The sequence below is a fragment of the Bidens hawaiensis genome, unplaced genomic scaffold, assembly GCF_021521415.1.
Source record: "Bidens hawaiensis isolate Kalapana, Puna unplaced genomic scaffold, B.hawaiensis_p1.1 tig00000369_1, whole genome shotgun sequence".
In the NCBI taxonomy this organism is placed as follows: domain Eukaryota; kingdom Viridiplantae; phylum Streptophyta; class Magnoliopsida; order Asterales; family Asteraceae; genus Bidens; species Bidens hawaiensis.
The window spans coordinates 1150819-1170326 of NW_027491028.1; the positions used below are offsets into that span (position 1 = coordinate 1150819).

Below are 19508 nucleotides of genomic sequence, written 5' to 3' on the forward strand. Positions count from 1 at the left end.
TACGTGTAAGACATTTATGTCTTGCATATAACAGGATATTTCATTAGACATGAAAAAAACAATCAACCTTAAACATGAAACGAGTCCTAAACGTAAAAAAAACATATAAAGAAGATGTTATTAAAACCAATGAATATGAAAGATATCAACTAATTACGTTTCAAGCGATTAAACGTGAAATAGCTGATGGCCTGATGATCAAAAACGAGATTTATTCTTGTTTCTATCTCGCCACTAAAATAGTAAATGAGTTACCATTAGCGGATCCATTTCTCATATTATCATCTCTTCTAGCTTCTGTCCCGCACCTCTTAATGAAGAATGCTGGTTGTTTTGGTTCTAGTAGATGCATATTTTCATTTGTAAGCATAGAAATAACTTCTAACATGGTTGGTCTATCTGTAGCATGATCTTGAACACACAAGAGACCCACATGAATACATTTCATTACTTCTCTGTGAGAACATGAATCCTTAAGTATTGGATCCATAAACTCCAAACCTCTCCCTTCGCTCCATAGTTCCCATGCCTATATAGATTTCAACATTTTTGGCAATGCGTAGTTGTAAGTGTTTTCTTACTAGACAAACAATTGTAGATTGAAGTCTCCATTTGAATGAAATAAAGAAAGTTTACAAGTCCTGGAAGGGTGAGTGGGTGCTCCGCATCATAGCTCCCTTGATTCATCTTGCCGCTTACAATCTCAAGCATCAAAACACCAAAGCTGAAGACATCTGTCTTGGTTGAAACTCGACCTCTAATCATATACTCTGGCGGCATATATCCATTGCATAACAAATCAAATCAAGAAATAAAATTTGGGAGGTTTTGAGGAACTCTTATTAATAAAAGACAATTTATGGACTCACCGTGTTCCAACAACTCTACTTGTATCTGCTTCATACTCATTGATCCCAAACAGCTTGGCCATCCCAAAATCTGATATTTTGGGATTCAAGTATGCATCCAGCAAGATGTTACCGGCTTTTAAGTCTCTATGTATTACCCTTAGCCTTGAAAACTTATGGAGATATAAAAGTCCTTGCGCTATACCGTCAATGATTAAAAAGCGATCCTTCCATCCAAGTAATACTTTCTTCCTAGGATCTATGTTATAACAAATAAAAGCTGTTAAAATGAGAACCAAGCTTGTAAGAATAAATATATTTTATATATTATTTATATAGCCATCATTATCATTTATATAATAATAGATCAAAATAATTAATTATACCTTATTATATATTAGTTTGGTAATTGTTGATGGGCCATATTACTCTTAATAGCTAATAAAGGGTTTCCCCCTGGGTGTATATATAGAGAGAATAAATTAACATCATAACCTAATCTCACACACATAAGTAAATCATGTGTCTCCTCTCTCTTCTAAACCGGGTTCCTCTCAAGAACCCTAATCATCCTTAACTATACATCCTAAAGGGGAACTCGATCAAGATGACAAGCATGTCGTCGACTTCATACTCTGCTGCGGTTACTACTCTCCATGCTTTAACAGGTTCATAGGTTTAATATTTATCATGTTTTCTATTACTTACATGAAGAACTGGTCAACATGTGGCATCAGAGTGATGTTGATTAATCAGTTCTTCATGTTTTCCCTAAATCTGGAATTGAATCAGAAGACATGGACTAAAACTTGATAAACCCTAATTTTTTCGGTTTCTTTTTCATGTTCTATTACGAAAACAATACATGAAACTGTTTAAAATCGCTAAAATTCATATTTAGTAAACTCTAATATTTTCGAAATCTGTTAATTTCATGTTTAAAGATTTCGATTCCAACTTTTTTTTATGTTTAATTGTTAAAATTTTCGATGATGTTCTTCGTGTTCATCATTATTATCGAAAATTATACATATGTTGGTTCAAAATCTAGATTAAAATTTGTTAATGATTATTTAGGGAAATATTTTTCAAATCTTGGATAACTTAGAAGTTTTAATATTTTCTTAAAAGGTTTGAATTCCCTTAAAATAGGAAACAAATAGAATTTTTAATCATTAAAAAGATTTGAACCAAATCTTATCATTATTAATTTAGTTAATAAAGATCATGGGTTAAGGGCTTAAACCGGTTTACGGGTTCACGAGCTATTTAAAAATCATGTATTATGGGCTTAAAATAGCTTATGTGTTCTAAGAGTTTATGAGTTTCTAAAATGGTTTGGGGTCATAACCCATAAACCCGAACAACTCACTATCCATAAAACTCCATAAAATCATGTAAACACCCAAATACTGAAAAACCCACTAAAAGCCGAAAACTGGCAATTCTCGGGAACCCAAAATTTTCGAGAACTAATTCCGCAAAATAAGGTCCTACCGGAAACTTAAAAATCCTTACTCTAAACATTTTCCGCTATTAACTAATTAAATGTTTTGTAAACCTTAAATATTATAAAATTTTACAAAACATAAAGGCTTAACTTGAATGAACTTTTGATACACTTCTGCCCAAAGGTGATGAGTTACATTTACCCTATCATTCAAGTATAACTGAAAAGATTTTGTTAGTTTTGCATAACATGATACAAATGTCTCACTTCTGCCCAAAGGTGATTTGTTACATTTTTATTTAGCAAAACTAGCTCGTGCATAATTAAAATAATTGTCTCAATTCTGCCCAAAGGTGATGTGTTACAATTGTTTTGCACATAGACTTAAATAAATTTTAATTCTGCCCAAAGGTGATTTATTTTTTGTGTAAGTAGAACTATTAATTATAGTCTATTAGTTTGTTGTTAATAATAGACATATCACATCTTCAATAAAATATAATGATCCTCACATTAATGATCATATTCATTAATCTAATGATCATAAATTTTAATATATATTATCTTAATATCCCATAATATTACTCACTATAATTTTCTTCTATAAATAGCTATCTTCAAATCATCCACTCTAATCTTAAAACACAATTGAATTTTGTCTCATAAAGAGTTTTAATAACATTTAGCTCTTCTCAATTTTAATTATTCATTAAGACATGATATGGCTATCCTACTGCTCTTTCTAATAACAATCATTATATTAAAAACTAGAGCATAACAAATGGGATGCGTCAATCATAATGTCTCTTATAATAATGATAATCAATAATTTATTTAAATAAATGCTATCAATAGAGTTATTCTTGATTTAGTTTTTTCTAAGACTAATCAAAATAACTCATAAGATGCATGCATTCTTTCTTGAAAATTCTAACTATAAGGTTAAATGGCATTACCGAATACATCATAATGTAAAATACCATGACCCATAAAATTTAGGGCTTACACATGGAAATAAATACATTTTTTGGTACATTACATACTAAAATTTTCAGCAGTACAATTTGGTGTCTTACGAATCAACTATAACACTCAGAAGTACCAAAGGAAAATGAGTGTGTTGATCAGCAACATATGTACACGAAAAGAAATGTCCGGTGCTAGAAATAAGATGTTATTCAACTCACTACCACTAAAACCTAAAAGATGATAATTCTAAGGTTCATAGACAAAATACAAGTATTACTTCCAACTTTAGGTTTCTTAAGGAGAAGTCCCATTGCAAAAATATGCCATTAGATTAGGCATAGACATTATAAGACTATCCATAATTCAAAAGAACAGCTGGCTAAAATTGATAGTTGTATAATTATGATATATAAGTCTGCTAATCCTAATATTCCCATTAACACATGATTTGTTGAGTCTAGTTCTATATGTTTACCCGAAATCAACAAATAACTAACATGAGTGTTAGTGACAAATTTAATTGTTAAGGTTATTAGAACCATGATAAACAGTCTTTTAATTACACTTTATGATACCTTAAATATTCTGAAGATTAATCAGAATTTAGTATCAATACTTAAGTTACATTATGACAGTTATAAGGTTTGCATAGCCAACTGATGTGTAGTAAAACACACTTACTTTCCTTATGATTTTATCATGGTTTTTATGCTTAATTGCTTATTTTATGAAAGTATTGGGGTTAAGTGCAATAATTTACAAAGTTTAAATGTTAATTGTAGGTTTATGAAAGATGGTGAAAAAAGAGTTAAGTTGGAAGACTTTAGGGGCCTTTTTGGTCAAGTTTCAAAGCTACAACTCAAGGCCCGACCCAAGCCCACAAGTTAGAAGCCTTACATGATATTATATTAAGTTAATTAACTTAGTTTTCAGCCATTACCCAGCCCTAAATCCCGAAAATAAAAAAACCCTAACTCTTATCCATAGTTCCGATCGGCAGCAGCAAAGGAGAAGGAAAAAGAAGAAAAGTTTGGTGGCTGTGGTGGCTGTGACGGCTGGAGAGGAAGAAGAACACCAAGGAGACTCTTGTGCAGCTGCTAGGCATCAAATACATTCATAATCTCAGCCATATAACCTTAAGTAATCATCTTTAAACTTTGTTTTTTGTTCAAGAACCCTAACTAGTTGAATTGATCTTTTTCTTTGGATTGTTTTGCAAGTAATTGATTGTTTGACTTTGATTTAGTTATTCTTGGATCTTGAATGAGTTTGATTATGTTTATGTTGATGTTTATGATGTTTTACTTGAATGTTAATGGCTGTCCAAACTTAATGAGTAGCTAATCTTGTTTGTTCTACCTAGGTTTGATGAATATTGTTAGGTTTTGACTAGTAATATGGATTGTTAATGATCATGGCTTAAATTGTTAATGTAAAGTTTGATTTAATAGTAAATTAGATTGTGTTTAGTGGTTGTGTTTTGTTTGATTATACCTAATAACCTCATGCTTTAATTAATTGAATCGGTTTGATTAGTTGTTGCATGTTTAAGGCTCTTTACTTTGTGTTTAGGGTTTATTTGCGGGAAGTACAACCGTAGGGATAAGTGGGTAAATTAATTAGATAAAATCAGTTGTGAAACACCTTCTTAGAGACCGAGAGGTGATAAGAAGTAAACTCGTCTCATTACTTTTACTTGTTAGAATTAAGATCGCGCGAGAGCGGGTTTTGTTCTTGTCGGGTTTGGGTGTTTGAGCGATTAGTTGGTCTAGTTTAAGTTAAGTTGAATTGTTCCTCTATCCTTGGTTGCGTAGTATTCGTTTCCATTAGGCTAGTGTGTCGGTGAGACCGAGAGGTGAGTCGGCATTAGAACACGTTAATAATTTGTTTTCCCGGTTTGTTCTTAAAATCAACTAAGATAAGTTAGAGTTTGTTAGTGAGACCGAGAGGTGATCTGACCTTCTTGAGCGAACCTTAGTTGTGTCATCCTTTAGAACCGGTGTCGTGAGAGTTTTCAATCCATTGTCTTGTCATCTCCTTCAATATGATTCTTACCTAGGTAGACGTTTTTATCACTGTAGTCAAAGTTTCCGAAGTTTTGTCAAAATTTTTCATTTAGTTAAGTTAAGTAGTTAAATCAAATCTAAAAAAATCAATTAAATATTTTGGTGAGTCTTGGTTAGAGTTTAGTGATTATAAACGTTTTCACGTGTCTTCGAGTTCGATATCCGGACTTTCCTCATCTATGCTATACGCGACCGGTACACTTGCCGTTTGTGTGAACTAGGATAGATTGTTTGGTTTTTAAAGCTTAGTTGCGACTTGTGTTTTATTTATATATATATATTTTCGCACATCACCAACATAAAGGTCACTCTTACCTTAAACTCTTATATTATTTGTTATCAATATCTGGATTGAAACATTTATAAAATAGAACTAGATGATAATGTATACTTTTACAACTTTTGTTATAATGCAAATAAATAATTAACGAAAGACAAATGGGACCTATAATATTCATCTATTAAAACCAAATTTCATGAGAAATCATGACATGGTTGATGAGGGTGATTTTTCATATAATCTCATTCTTAGTGATTTTAAATCACGTGTTAAATTCCCTAAACATTACTTGGCTTAAGGAATAAGTATGGGTCCACCATAAGTTATATTTCACTGACATTCATGAAACTTATTCAAACGGAATATTCAGACATAATTCTTTTATCATTTTAAATGCTATTTACTTGTATCTAATCAGTATTCTATGGTCCGCGGTCTTAAAGAGATCCGTTCATATATACAAAATACGATTTCTTCTAAATATGTCCCTAAGTTTATTATGACATCTGGACGTTAATGAAATCAAATCAAGTCTAACATATATATGAGAAATTCCCACATCACGTACATCATTGAAACTCCTTATGTAGTTTTTCTAGAGATATTAAAGATTAGTGGGAGCCTTAAGTGTCTCAATCATAACTTATAAGATTTGCAAGAGGTGGGGGAGTGAAAACTTGATATTATCTCAATTGCAACTCTTGTACAAGACATGGCTCCATCACAACATTATTTCATCAAAAGTTATCTCTTTAGAAACTCCTTATGTTTGATTTGCTAATCACAACATTACAAAAGTTTCATTGTTGCTTAAACGTGGGAAAATTCAGAATTCTTACTCAAATAATCCTCACAAGAGAAACTACGACGAGTTACATCATTAACGTATTCTCTACTAGAATCTATTGGTCTTTAAATACTGACCCTAAGTATGCTAATTTCCTAAAGGTTTCTAAGGTCAGTGGGAGCAGTAAAAGTCTTTATAATGACTTGTTAGAAGTACAAGAGGAAGGGGGAACAGAGATATTAAATTTTACTCCAATTAAACCTCTTGTATACCATACTGCGCCAAATCTTACACACTTAGAATCCTGAATATGATAGCAACCTAACTAAGAGGTAATCCATAAAACTGAGACTTTTAAAATTACCCAATAATCAACTTATGAGGCCATCTAGGTTTTAAAACCTACTAAATTTGATGCTTATGTAACCTCCATAACTAAAGTTGAATTGGATGTTGGAAAGTTTAATGATCATACCCCTTATAATTAAACCATTATCATCAATCATAATTGACTCCATAAGTCGCTAACGTTTTGAGATTTGGTTGAATCACCTAAAGGTGTTCATAACTAAACTAAATCCTAACACAAACGTTAAGACACTAAGAAGCATAATTAATTATTAAAGGTTAGATTCAAAAGGGGATAAATCATCAAAGAATCTTATAACCTATATTATAAAACATTTTTTGAGGATCATTACTGTTTAAGTAGCTTATAATAGTTACAGAGCTACGTTAGAAGAACATTAAAACAACTTTCCCTAATAACTGACTTACATATCTACATGCTCATAAAATAACCTAAACATTATAAACTGAAGGTTAATGAACATTTAGTCTATAAGTCAATAAAATCCATATATGGGTTAATGCAAACATCAAAATTTGATGAAATATTTATATAATTATTTTCATCAAAAACCAAGTGGATTAATGTACCTACCTCAAGTTAAGTGGGAGCAACTAAAAACAAACTTGTCCTTATATAGATGACATTCTTCTGACAAGTATATGTTACATAAGTCAAAGCATTGTTCACACACTTTGATATGAAATATCTCAAAGATATCCCTTACATAATAGATATCATAACATTCTGAGATAGACCCAAAGGGACATTAGTTTAGTTCTATAAGTTTTACCTTAAGTGGGTCCTTACACATGTAACAAACAATATTGCTCTATTTAGAGGATAATATGATCATTGAGATTATTACCTTATGCTTTATTAAGTAGAAGCCTTATATAAGTTCAAATCTATACTCGTTTAGATATTACTCAAAATTGTAACACACTAGATATGTCTAGATTAATGTGAAGCATCTAAAAGAGTACTAAGATATCTTTAAAAGAAACAAAAGACTTAATTTAAAAGAATAAGTGAGAATTCAAACCGGAAGATTACTCTAAACTTTGTCATATTCAAAGATAAGAAAATGTAATTTTCGGGATATATTCTTATGTCAGTATACAAATCTATCACATGGAGGAGTCATAATGAACTGATAACAACAACCTAAGTCATAACGACATAATATGTTGATTAATAACAACGTTGTTGTCAATAAATGTTGTTGAACATTTATTAGTGGACTCATAAGTTTTATTAAACTCCATATAAATTATATATTGAAGACTTATTGTGATAAAGTCAGCTACCATGTTTTCTCAAACAGTAACAGTTTGAGAGACGCTTCATTAAATTTTGATATGAAATAATTATTCGTTTATGAACGAATTGAGGAATCTAAATTTTCGTATCGAATACATTCATGATATTCTTAAGGATCCGATAAATAAAAGTCTCACCCATAAATATTATGAAAGCGCTTATAATAATGACGAGTTATTGATGACTATGCGCAACTGCATATCAAACTATGAATGATTAACTATTAAATTTCCTCAACAGTTTTGATTTGTATGTCTCTTAATATGTTCTGCATGCATAATGACATATAGACAAATTATTATACAAATCAAACGTTTGAAGGGCTTACTTGAAAATTTTGATCATAACTACTTAGGTTTTAAATAAGGACTGCAGTATGATTAATGGGGGTGTTGAGCTGATGTTCAATTCAATAACTGTATTTCTCTGCTCCAGTTTGAGTTTAAAACTAAAATGAGTGTTAACTCCTGATCAGGCTTATCTAATACTCATAATAAATGATTACTCGGCCAAGTGGGAGAATGTAAGAATAAATATATTTTATATATTTATTTATATGGCCATCATTATCATTTATATAATAATAGATCAAAATAATTAATTATACCTTATTATATATTAGCTTGGTAATTGTTGATGGGCCATATTACTCTTAATAGCTAATAAAGGGTTTCCCCTTGGGTGCATATATAGAGAGAATAAATTAACATCATAACCTAATCTCACACACATAAGTAAATCATGTGTCTCCTCTCTCTTCTAAACACCTCTCAAGAACCCTAACCATCCTTAACTATACATCCTAAAGGGGAACTCGATCAAGATGACAAGCATGTCAACGACTTCATACTCTGCTGCGGTTACTACTCTCCATGCTGTAACAGGTTCATAAGTTTAATATTTATCATGTTTTCTATTACTTACATGAAGAACTGATCAACAAAGCTCATTTATGAAACGTATGTATATATGTTGTGTGAATTGGTTATTACCAAATAGAAAGAAATCCAAGCTATTGTTAGGCATATACTTATATATGAGGATTTTTTCTTGGTTCTCAATGCAACACCCTAGAATCCTAACAAGATTAACATGTTGGAGTTTGGCTATGAGTTTACTTTCGTTCATAAACTCCGTGATTCCTTGTCTAGAGCCTCTAGAAAGTCGCTTTACCGCAATCTCTTGTCCATCAACTAATCTTCCCTAAAAAATTCATTGCGGACACGCATGAGATTTACATAAAATTCTTCCAAATAGAATGGCACTGGATGTTTACCTTATAAACTGCTCCGAATCCCCCCTCTCCTAGCTTATTAGTGCTGAGAAATTGTTTGTGGCAAACAAGATGCTCTTAAAGGTGAAATAATGCAACTCGTTATTAATATTCCTATGTGTTCCTTCATTTTTGTATTAGCGTTTCAGGTGACTCAATAAAAGCATCTGGATTTTCTTGGGTTTCCCTAATTTGTTAACAAGGAAAACTGGTAAGGTAGAATGTCAAACATTTCATACATATGTAATTCTGATGATGTTAGAGCAGTCTAAACAGACCCACTGGTTTAAATATGCAGACAGATGTATTAGCCAAGTATTATAATCTTGTCATTTGTTTTATTTGTATTCTAAGTGTTCTTATGTTTGTAACAAGACAATTTATGAATTATTGTAGTTAGGTTAAACACAATCGATTAGTGGTTGTGGTAGTTGTATTTCTGAACGTTGCATCGAGTAGATTGCAACTGGTTACCAGCTGCTTTTGATTAACATTCAATCTTTAGAACCATTCATTCGAAACATACACACCTTGTTTCTGTAAGTCTGCTGCCACTCAACAAGATGTATCATAACAAAGAAATTTAATTATTTACATTAAAGATAACTAACCTTACTTGACTAATTGTATTTATTTTGGAGGGTACCAAGTGAAACTTATACCTTTAAGATGAAGTTTCTTGTATAAAAAATAGCATGATAAGACTAAAGCTAAAGATCCAACGCCAATGATCAACCAAAACCAATTCTTCTTCTTCTTTCTCTTTACTGCATGTGAAAATAATAAAGAAAAAGAGATTTCAGACTAAGTGGCAAGGATTTTAATTTGAATGCCTTTGTGGTTGTTGAAAGTACGTCTACCTATAAAGATTTTATGTCTCTTTATCTCCTATTATATATCATTATTTTCTGTTTAACTTTCATATTATTGTTGAAGAAACACGGATCCAATCCCCGGGTATGAGTCCTGGATCCAATGAGTCCACAGGGTAAAATACGATAACTACTAACTGTTGGTGCATTTTTTGACCGTCGCTATGCAATTCAGACCAGCGGAGACGCCATAGGTGAAGTTAGTACAACTTCGCCTTAGGCGAAGTTAGAACAACTTCGCCAACGGCGAAGTTAGAACAACTTCACCTTAGGCGAAGTTATCACAACTTCGCCATAGGCGAAGTTATGAACAACTTCGCCTACTGACGCCTACTGAAGTTTATATATATATACGTGTGTCTTGTTTAGTTTTAGTTATCCAGAAATTAGTGTGTGATTTGAGCAGTTTGTTTGTTTAGAGAGAGTAAGAGACAAGGAGAGTCGTGTGAGACGACCCGAGGTAGAGCTTACCTCGGGTCAGTCGTGTTTTCTGTTTATGTTACGGTATGTAATGTGTTTTGATTATTATATATGAATCTGCAGATTTGATTATCCCGTTCTTGTATTTGTTTGTGTATTTGTTCGTGTACGTGTTTGTGTTCTTCATCTTTACACCAATAAACGATTCTAGGAGGATTCCGCACTCCTAGACCTCGTGCGGATCTCGTATCGATCAGCAACGCCCCGGACGGGGGGACTTACATGTGGTATCAGAGCCTTAGGCTCTTATGCTATGGTTCGAGATCTGCGTTTTGGTGATTCTGGCACGTTTCTGTGCGTTTCTGGCCGAACAGCACCGCAGGCGAAGTTATTGTTCATCAGGTGAAGTTGCCGTCACTGTTCGTAGGGTTTCAGCGAAGATATAAGGTCTGGCGAAGTTATGGACAGGCGAAGTTAAAGCCAGGCGAAGTTATGGACAGGCGAAGTTGACTTCTCGGCGAAGTTAAAAAAAAAAAAAAAAAAAAAAAAAAAGAGTATTTGGAGTTTTCGTCTGTATGGCCAGGTGTACACGATTATTGTGAGACCGGAGATGTTGTTCCGTCAACGAGTGAAACTTGTTATCTCTGGGTCTTACGTGTGAACAAATACGTGTCAACTCTGGATATGGAGTTGAGTTTGTGAATGGGATATTGATTGAAACTGGATATTGACACATATTTGGGTGTTTGTGGGCAATGAAATTGTTGTTGTTCGAGGTTGACCAACTGAAGAAAGTCAAATTGAACTGAAGGTTTTTGTCATTACTGGATTGCGGTCAGAGCATATTATTTATGTTATTTTCAAGGCGTTCGAGAATTGGATCCTGAAACGTGATGCTTATTTATTAGAGTGAAAATTCTGGAACCAGTTGGATTTAATCGGGAATTAAAGTGTTTATGTTCTTGATCGTTATCCCTAGTGATTAAAGATGCTTTAGATTAATTAATGGTCATGTGTTAGATTCTGTCAAGGTGGTTTTGTGATGAAATTGATCACTTGATGTTGAGTAGTTGAAGATTAAACCTTATCGTATGCCGACGAGTTGGTGAAGTTGTGGAGGAAGCCCAACTTCACGTGTTGGTGAAGTCAGCGACGCCCCGGGCGGGGGGACTTACATAGATCCGCATGAGGTCTAGGAGTGCGGAATCCTCCTAGAATCGTTTATTGGTGTAAAGATGAAGAACACAAACACGTACACGAACAAATACACAAACAAATACAAGAACGGGATAATCAAATCTGCAGATTCATATATAATAATCAAAACACATTACATACCGTAACATAAACAGAAAACACGACTGACCCGAGGTGAGCTCTACCTCGGGTCGTCTCACACGACTCTCCTTGTCTCTTACTCTCTCTAAACAAACAAACTGCTCAAATCACACACTAATTTCTGGATAACTAAAACTAAACAAGACACACGTATATATATATAAACTTCAGTAGGCGTCAGTGTTGTTCATAACTTCGCCTATGGCGAAGTTGTGATAACTTCGCCTAAGGTGAAGTTGTTCTAACTTCGCCGTTGGCGAAGTTGTTCTAACTTCGCCTAAGGCGAAGTTGTACTAACTTCACCTATGGCGTCTCCGCTGGTCTGAATTGCATAGCGACGGTCACAAAATGCACCAACAGTCTCCCCTTTGACCGTTGCTCTCAATTCTAACAAAAACAAAAGATCATCTGTTACAAAACATGCACCAACACTAACACAGTATGAGCTCAATTTCCCGAAGTTCGATGACCGAAACCTGCAAAACGGACACCGTGAGTCTCGTTACAGGAAGGACAAGAGGGGGGGGGGGTCTTCCTGTAACCACCCTCCGGCGTGAGAATCAGTAACGTTCGTAAAGGAGAAAGTACTGAAAACCAAGCAGACTAAGTGTAGTCAGAGTATATGTAAGTCAGAATGATTATGAATGAATGAATACCTCATGCAGTTTGACGAGGTATTTATGGCTGAAGGATGTAAGAAGGTGATTGGGTCAGCTGTCCTCTTCTAGAAGATCTTGGTAACCGCCTGGACGCGTGTCCCTTTGTGATTGGTTGAGCTATACGTCCCATGTGCATGGTTATAACAACCTGGACACGCGTCGTCTGATGATAGGACGGATCATACCCTGGCCATGTGCACGGTTATAACAACTTGGCCAGGTGTCCTTTGCTCATTGGCTGGCGAGTCACGTATTCTTCAAGTAACACTTGTGGATACTCTTCTAGAGGATAGTTAGTTCGTGACAGCTGTCCAGTTGGCATTGCCTTCCGGTCATTTTAGTGAACGGATGTCCTATCTTGCGGATGACTTCTGAGGTGCCTGGATGCTTCCGCGTGTGGTGTGAGGACGTTCCTCCTCTACCGAGTTATGCGGATGATCCAAATGTCCCGCGGGCGGTGTATGAGAGGTTACTCTAAGACCCGCGGGTGGTACTTAAGGGTATTTGGGTCTTTTTGGTACCCTACCTCTATAAGTCCCCCCACTCCAGTGTTTCTTCCGTGTGAAGTCTTTATGCGGGTGAAAATTTGAACTTAATGTATTTTTGGGGATTTTGAATTTTGAGGTTTGGTAGAAGATATGTTTTGTTGGTGTAGATAATCATGAAAAGAGGACATGTTTATCACTCGCAGGCGCGTGGAAAGATGATGTAACGTTTTTTGACGGCTGTCACTGTACCCGACTGTGCAACTTTTTCTCTTTTTCGAATTTCCCGCGTGACGTGGCGGTTGTTGATTAGGTGATGACTTTCTCTCTCCATTGTTCATATTCCATCGCATTAATTGTGATGGGTATAAGAGATATCTTCTAATCGAAATTTTTATCGCCTTTGATTCTTGATTATCTTCTTTCCTTTTGATACAATACTGATCTGTTCGTATATCTTCACCAAAGCTTATTAGAATGTTGAACGTTCAAACCGAGGTTGATGAAATAGAAGTTTCGTGGGATCGTTCTGAATACGAGAAGTTATTGGAAACTTACGACATTCCACAGGAGTGTGAACCGGAATTTCCTTATCCGGGTTCTATAGCCAGCCTGCCGCCGCCTGGCAAAATGGTTGTCTACTCAGATTATTTTGTCTATGGGAATTTCCGTTTTCCCATAACGAAATTTTTCATGAAGGTGCTAACTGCTTACGGGATCCATTTGTCCTAACTGCACCCGCGTGCTGTAATGCGAATTCGTCATTACGAATTCGTATGTACAGCACGTGACATGGTTCCACATGTTGACCGGTTTCCAGTTTTTTACCGACTTGCCAACAGTGACGGTTGGTTTACATGCCAAGGCTTTTCCGATAGGAGTCTTGGTTATGAAGTTGAGAATGGGTCTACCAACTAGCGTAATAAGTTTTTCTGGATCTCTGAGGACGTGGTACCTATTGCCATGGTCCGTCGTCTGATTAATTCTGCGCTACCGGACGTTGTCACGGCCGCTCACGAGGATCGTGACTGGTATCGTGTTCTTATGACGGAGCCAACGCTGACGCGAGCGTTGCCCGAGGAAGCATTGGTGTGGGCGGGCATGAGCCGCTTATGGCAATCCGAATTTATGGAGCCCATCTTTGTTGATTTAAATGAATGTAAGTTGTCTATTTTGTCTTTTCTCTTCCTTGAGGTTTTTTATGATTGATTTTCTATTTTTTCAGGTCGGAGCTCTATGCTTATTGCCCTTTTTGAGGATAGGGGTTGTGTCCGTAAGAGCATTCGTGATGCGGGGGACCAACCTATCCTTGAGAAGACCAAGGCCCGATTTCTTTTTCCGACTAAAGTGCGGGCAGAACCTGTAATTTCGGACGCCACCTGAAACAGGTGCGTATGTTCTAAACCCTCCTCCACTTAATGCCGTTACTTCTGATGAGATGATTGCCATTCTATCATCAAGCGATGATGATGATGGTGCTTCTGAGTTTTCTTCCTCTCAAGAGGAGAGGAATTCTGATGACGATGCCCCTGAATTTTCCTCTGTCTCTCATTTATTTATAGAGTTGGAGAAAAAGAGAGCTTTTTGGTCCTTTCAAGCGGGTGATGCAGGTGCAAAAACCGCGGATGCTGGGGAGGGATCATCGAAGAAAAGAAGGAAAACTCAACGTCCCAAGAAGCCCCAATACAGTCTTGCGAAACGGATGGATATAGTGGATGGTATGTATGTTACTTTTTGTATTATATTTGTTTTTGAAGTGTTAGCCAAATATAGCTACTTTTTTTTTTGTAGATCGATCAATCTTTGGAGACGATATATCTGAGAGGCTACTCACGCCAACTCCCAAGTCTGATAAGCCACCATCTCCTCCGCCTGAGAAGACTACGGAAGACAAACCACCACCCCCTCTGGTTGATACTACACTGGAGGAACCCAACATCCAGTCTGGTACTGATAGTCGTTATGACTATCTTTTTCAAACTGGAAGTGCTACTGGTTTCCAGGAGGACAACCCTACCGTGAATGCGGAGGTTTCAAGATTGAGGAATCTCCCCCTCGTCCTCCTCCAAAGTTTGCCTCTACCTCCCCACCTTTTACTACGGGTGCGGGAGGACCGTTTCAATATGGACCATTTGTCCAGGAGATTGGAGGAGGTTCAATGCAAGATGCCCCTCTTCGTCGTGTATCTTCGGGTTCACGTTATTATGGGGACGCTAATCTGGGGGAAAATTTTGACCTATTTGTCCCGCCGTGGGATATAATCAATGGGTCCCGGTTTTCTGATCCCGGGACCTGTATGAGTTTTGTTAAGCACTGCGTGCCACCAGCCGAAATGGTGCACCAGCGTGACCGTTCCCGCCACGACCTTCATACGGACTTATCTTATCACTTGGCTAATAATTTGGCCAGTAGCCAGGAAGTCCTACGTGAATGGCGTACCATGGGCGGGAAACTGGGTGAAGCTTATCGGGCCACTGAGGCTGCAAATAAAGAATCTGAGGAGCAATGTTTGGCTGCCAAAACTGCTAAATGGAAGCAAACGGATGCGGAGATCGCCCTCAAGGGGTGAGCAGGACCGAAATGCTACTGCTGCTCGCCAATGGAAGGAGGCATGTGAAAAGCAGAACTCCCTTCTTGAGGCCGCCCGGGCTAAAGCGCAAAAGGAAAAGGATGATTTGGCACGGGCTCAAGAGGCAAACTCGGCTTTGGAAAATCAAGTGACCCTTCAAGCCACTCGAATCCAAGAGCTTGAGGCGGAGCTGAAGCTGCAGAGGGAGCAGGTTGAGCTTAAAGACAAGAGCGCTGCTGAGATTCAGACTGCTTATGACTCCCTCCTGCAAGCTCGCGAGGAAGCGGATGCCGTACCACCTCAGCCTCAAATGAAAGGCCACAGGCGATCGCCGAAGCTCAAGAACTCCGGATACGAGCTGAGCGCGCGGAGTATGACCGTCAATGGTTCCTTACTCGAGGACTTGATTCTGTAAGCTTTCCTCATTTTTTGTCCATTATACGTGTCTTGATTCTAACTAATTTATGTTTTTGTGTTGCCAGGTCATCCGCCATATTAAGGGTAGTCCAGAGCTTATTGACAGTTTTGCTGATCTAATGACTCAACTCAACTTGGACGGATGAATGGTTTCAATTAAGGGATGACTTATGCTCAGACGAATGTTTCTCCGGAAAGTCATCCGCTCCATGGCCTAAACGTCAAGAGAGAGTACAATATGCGGATTAAGGTCCATGACAGCCTGGTGTTTACGCTGCAAAATAAGCTTCCGGAATTTGCTGCGGCCAGTGATGGTGTGCAACAATTGAAGGATTACTTAGGTGACGAATCAAAGGATGACTCGTTTGAGGATACTTCACCCAAAGCTCCGGAAGACGCAGCAGCTCCTAACCCATAGACTACATCTAGATTTATAGCGTCTTGTAATTGTCTTTCCGTTTTTGTTGTAATTATCGTAAATTACTTAAACGAAAAGAAGCTTTGTTATCGTTTATGGATATTAAACTGTTTTGAGGAAAATATCCTTAGGAGATATTTTTCAAATTTGAAATTTTTAAGAGTTGGATAATCATGATGACGTGGAGGAGAGAGAAACTTGTTAGGGGTAACTGACAAGACGTGTATGACGCCCTTGACAGCCTGCTCGCACTTTCTTGAATCTCCCGCCTGACGTGTCAATCATCTGGCTGTCCGTGGTTTCTCTCTCTTCTGACATTCCATCAGTCACATTAATTGCGACGAGTATAAATAGATCACTTGTGATTCCTATATTACTCTTATCACTTTCGAATTCTCTTTCTTTCAAACATTCAAGATTTAAGCTTTCTGAGATTCATCTCCTTCTTTTTTCTAATCCAACATATTAATCCGATGGCCGTAGATAAGAAGGGTACTCCCGCTATCCACGAGGTCATTACGAACCTCAAAAGGAATATTATGACGACGTCGTTAACATATATGGCCTAGCGACGGAATGGGAACCGGAACGTCCGGTGAGTGGTTCTATTGCCACTAGTCCACCTCCGAAGAAGATGGCTGTGTAAGTGGACCATTTTTGTCACACCCTCACTTAGGGCCTAGGCGTGTGACCAATAGTTGGTACCTATTTTGAAAATATATCATAGTTTTAGTGGAAGTCTTTAGTTTATAATAAAATATTAATTTATGTTTTGAAACATTAGTTTATTTGTAAAATATAACAAAATATTTGATTTAATATAAAGCTTCTTGAATAATAAACATTCAAGAGTTTGATTTTCAAACTTTTGTTTTATTTATAAAACTTTGTTTAAATATTGTTTGCAATATTTTAATAATTTAAAATATTGAGTCATCTCTACCTTGCGAGCATCTATCTCCATGAGTTGGCTATAACTCCATGCTACCTGTGCTAACTTTATTTCCTGTAATATTTGGGGGGAAAATACGTCAGCGATATGCTGGTGAATCGTTGACTCTAAAAATATTTTATAAATCTTTCTTTGACTGACAAGATAGTTTTCATGACACCCATTGGAGAACTTTTACTATGACCTCTAGTCTGCGGCCACTAGCCTTGACTGATAGACTAGATTGATTATGTTTGGATCCAGGCACATGTGCACTCGGTCTGAGTTGTTTTTATTTTCTATCTTGTATAAAATAGGGATCACGTAATCCCATAAATCTTTATTTGACTGTCTTTGTTTAAGATAAGCAACCCCTTTATCTTGACTGAAAAAGGTTTAACGTATTCACCTGTGACTGTCTGTTCTGAATGATGTGGTGATCTCGTTTGAAAACCTTTGTGAATGAATGAATGAATGAATGATTGACCTATAATAAAATAGGTTTATGTAAATACCCGGATCGTCTCTTAATCCGGCTACAGACCTTTAGTCTGGTTTTGACAGCTTAAACCTTGATTGATCTTTTGTTTGAATAAAATATGTTTGATATGAATTCCTTCTCTTTATTTGCTAACCATGTGCTACGTTTCTTCTTCAAGAAGAAATGTCTATGATATGTTTCTTCTTTATGAAGAAACGTCATTTATCTATAACCTTTGTTTAGACCATTTTGTATTTCTTAATTATAAGGAAATTTTATTTAGTTGTTATTCTTTAATAAAGGTCTAGGCTATACCCCCGACTAGGGTCTAAGCCTTTGGAATAATAATATTTTATTTGGGCAGAACCCATATCTTGCTTAGGTTATTATTTTCTAGATTCTCGGGCAGCACTTCGACGCTTGCACGTACTTTGAGAATCTTGATCAACACTCCTCAGCACGCAAATCGAGGCAAAGTTCGGGAGTCGTCGGGTCATGCACGTACTTCGAGGTAGAATGTTAGGTTGTCTCGGGTCGACACGATTTACGAGGTTGTTCCGCGTTTCGAGGTCGGCACGCAAAACGAGGTGCGCCGGTCGTTGGGATTGTTGTTACGAACTTCAAGGTGTCGTCGGTATATGGTGCGAATTACGAGGTTATAGTTTTCGGGTCGGTGGCACGGAAATCGAGGTAGAGAGAGAAAGTTTCTGGAGAGAGAGTGGGGTGGTGTGCAAATGAAGGTGTCATGGCCTTCCTATTTATAGCTGAAAAGTGGTCCCATCGCGATACGCGATGGAACCTTTCTTTTTGGTCATCGCGTATCGCGATGACATGTGTTACTCAGAGAGTGCCACGTGTCGCCACGTGGTGGACACATGTCGCCGTCTTAACCAACCTCTGCCACGTGTTGACACGTGGCCTGCCACGTGTCGCGTCGTCTGCCACGTGTCACTTCCGAGTGACACGTGTTGATGTGTCATCAAGGAACATCGCGTATCGCGATGGCCTCTCTGGCTATGCCCATCGCGTATCGCGATGGGTCAATAAATCTGGATTTTTATTTTTAAACCCCTTTAGTTTTACTAACTTGTCATTTTTGGATCGAAATTTCGGGGACGTTACAATATTACGACCGGGAACTTCCGGATCCCGGTGACAAAGTTCCTTCAGTCGATCTTGACGACCTATGGGATTCACATATTTCAGATCCATCCTTTTGGGATGTTGAGAATTCGACATTTCGAATTCTGTTGTCTTGCTCGCGACTTCGAGCCATCTGTCGGCATGTTTGCCGTGTTCTGTAAGATGACCTTCTGCGACGGGTGGCATAGTTTTGCTTCCGTTGTAAAAAACGGTATAGGTACGGAGTGGATCCGTAGCCTTCATGGTTGGAAGCCCAAATTCTTCTGGATCAGGGAGGATGTTATCCCGTTCCCTATGACTTATCGCAAGGCTGAGGAAGCCATGCCAGTGGTTCTGGCTTCTGCTCACGAGGGCCTGCCGTGGTTTACGACTTTGACCGCCACGCCGACTCCCATGCGCCCTATCCATGAGGGGGCGATGGTGAGTGCAA

At 37.1% G+C, this 19508-nt stretch overlaps 1 long non-coding RNA gene across 1 annotated transcript; it reads right to left on the bottom strand.

The window, feature by feature from the left end:
* Window positions 1-226: 226 nt before the first annotated feature.
* LOC143623628 (uncharacterized) lies at window positions 227-9365 on the bottom strand. The gene is made up of 3 exons (XR_013151932.1): window positions 9065-9365; window positions 637-1107; window positions 227-529 (listed from the first exon to the last, which is right to left on the bottom strand). It is a non-coding gene; the product is annotated as an uncharacterized LOC143623628 (long non-coding RNA).
* Between the last annotated feature and the right edge of the window lie 10143 nt (window positions 9366-19508).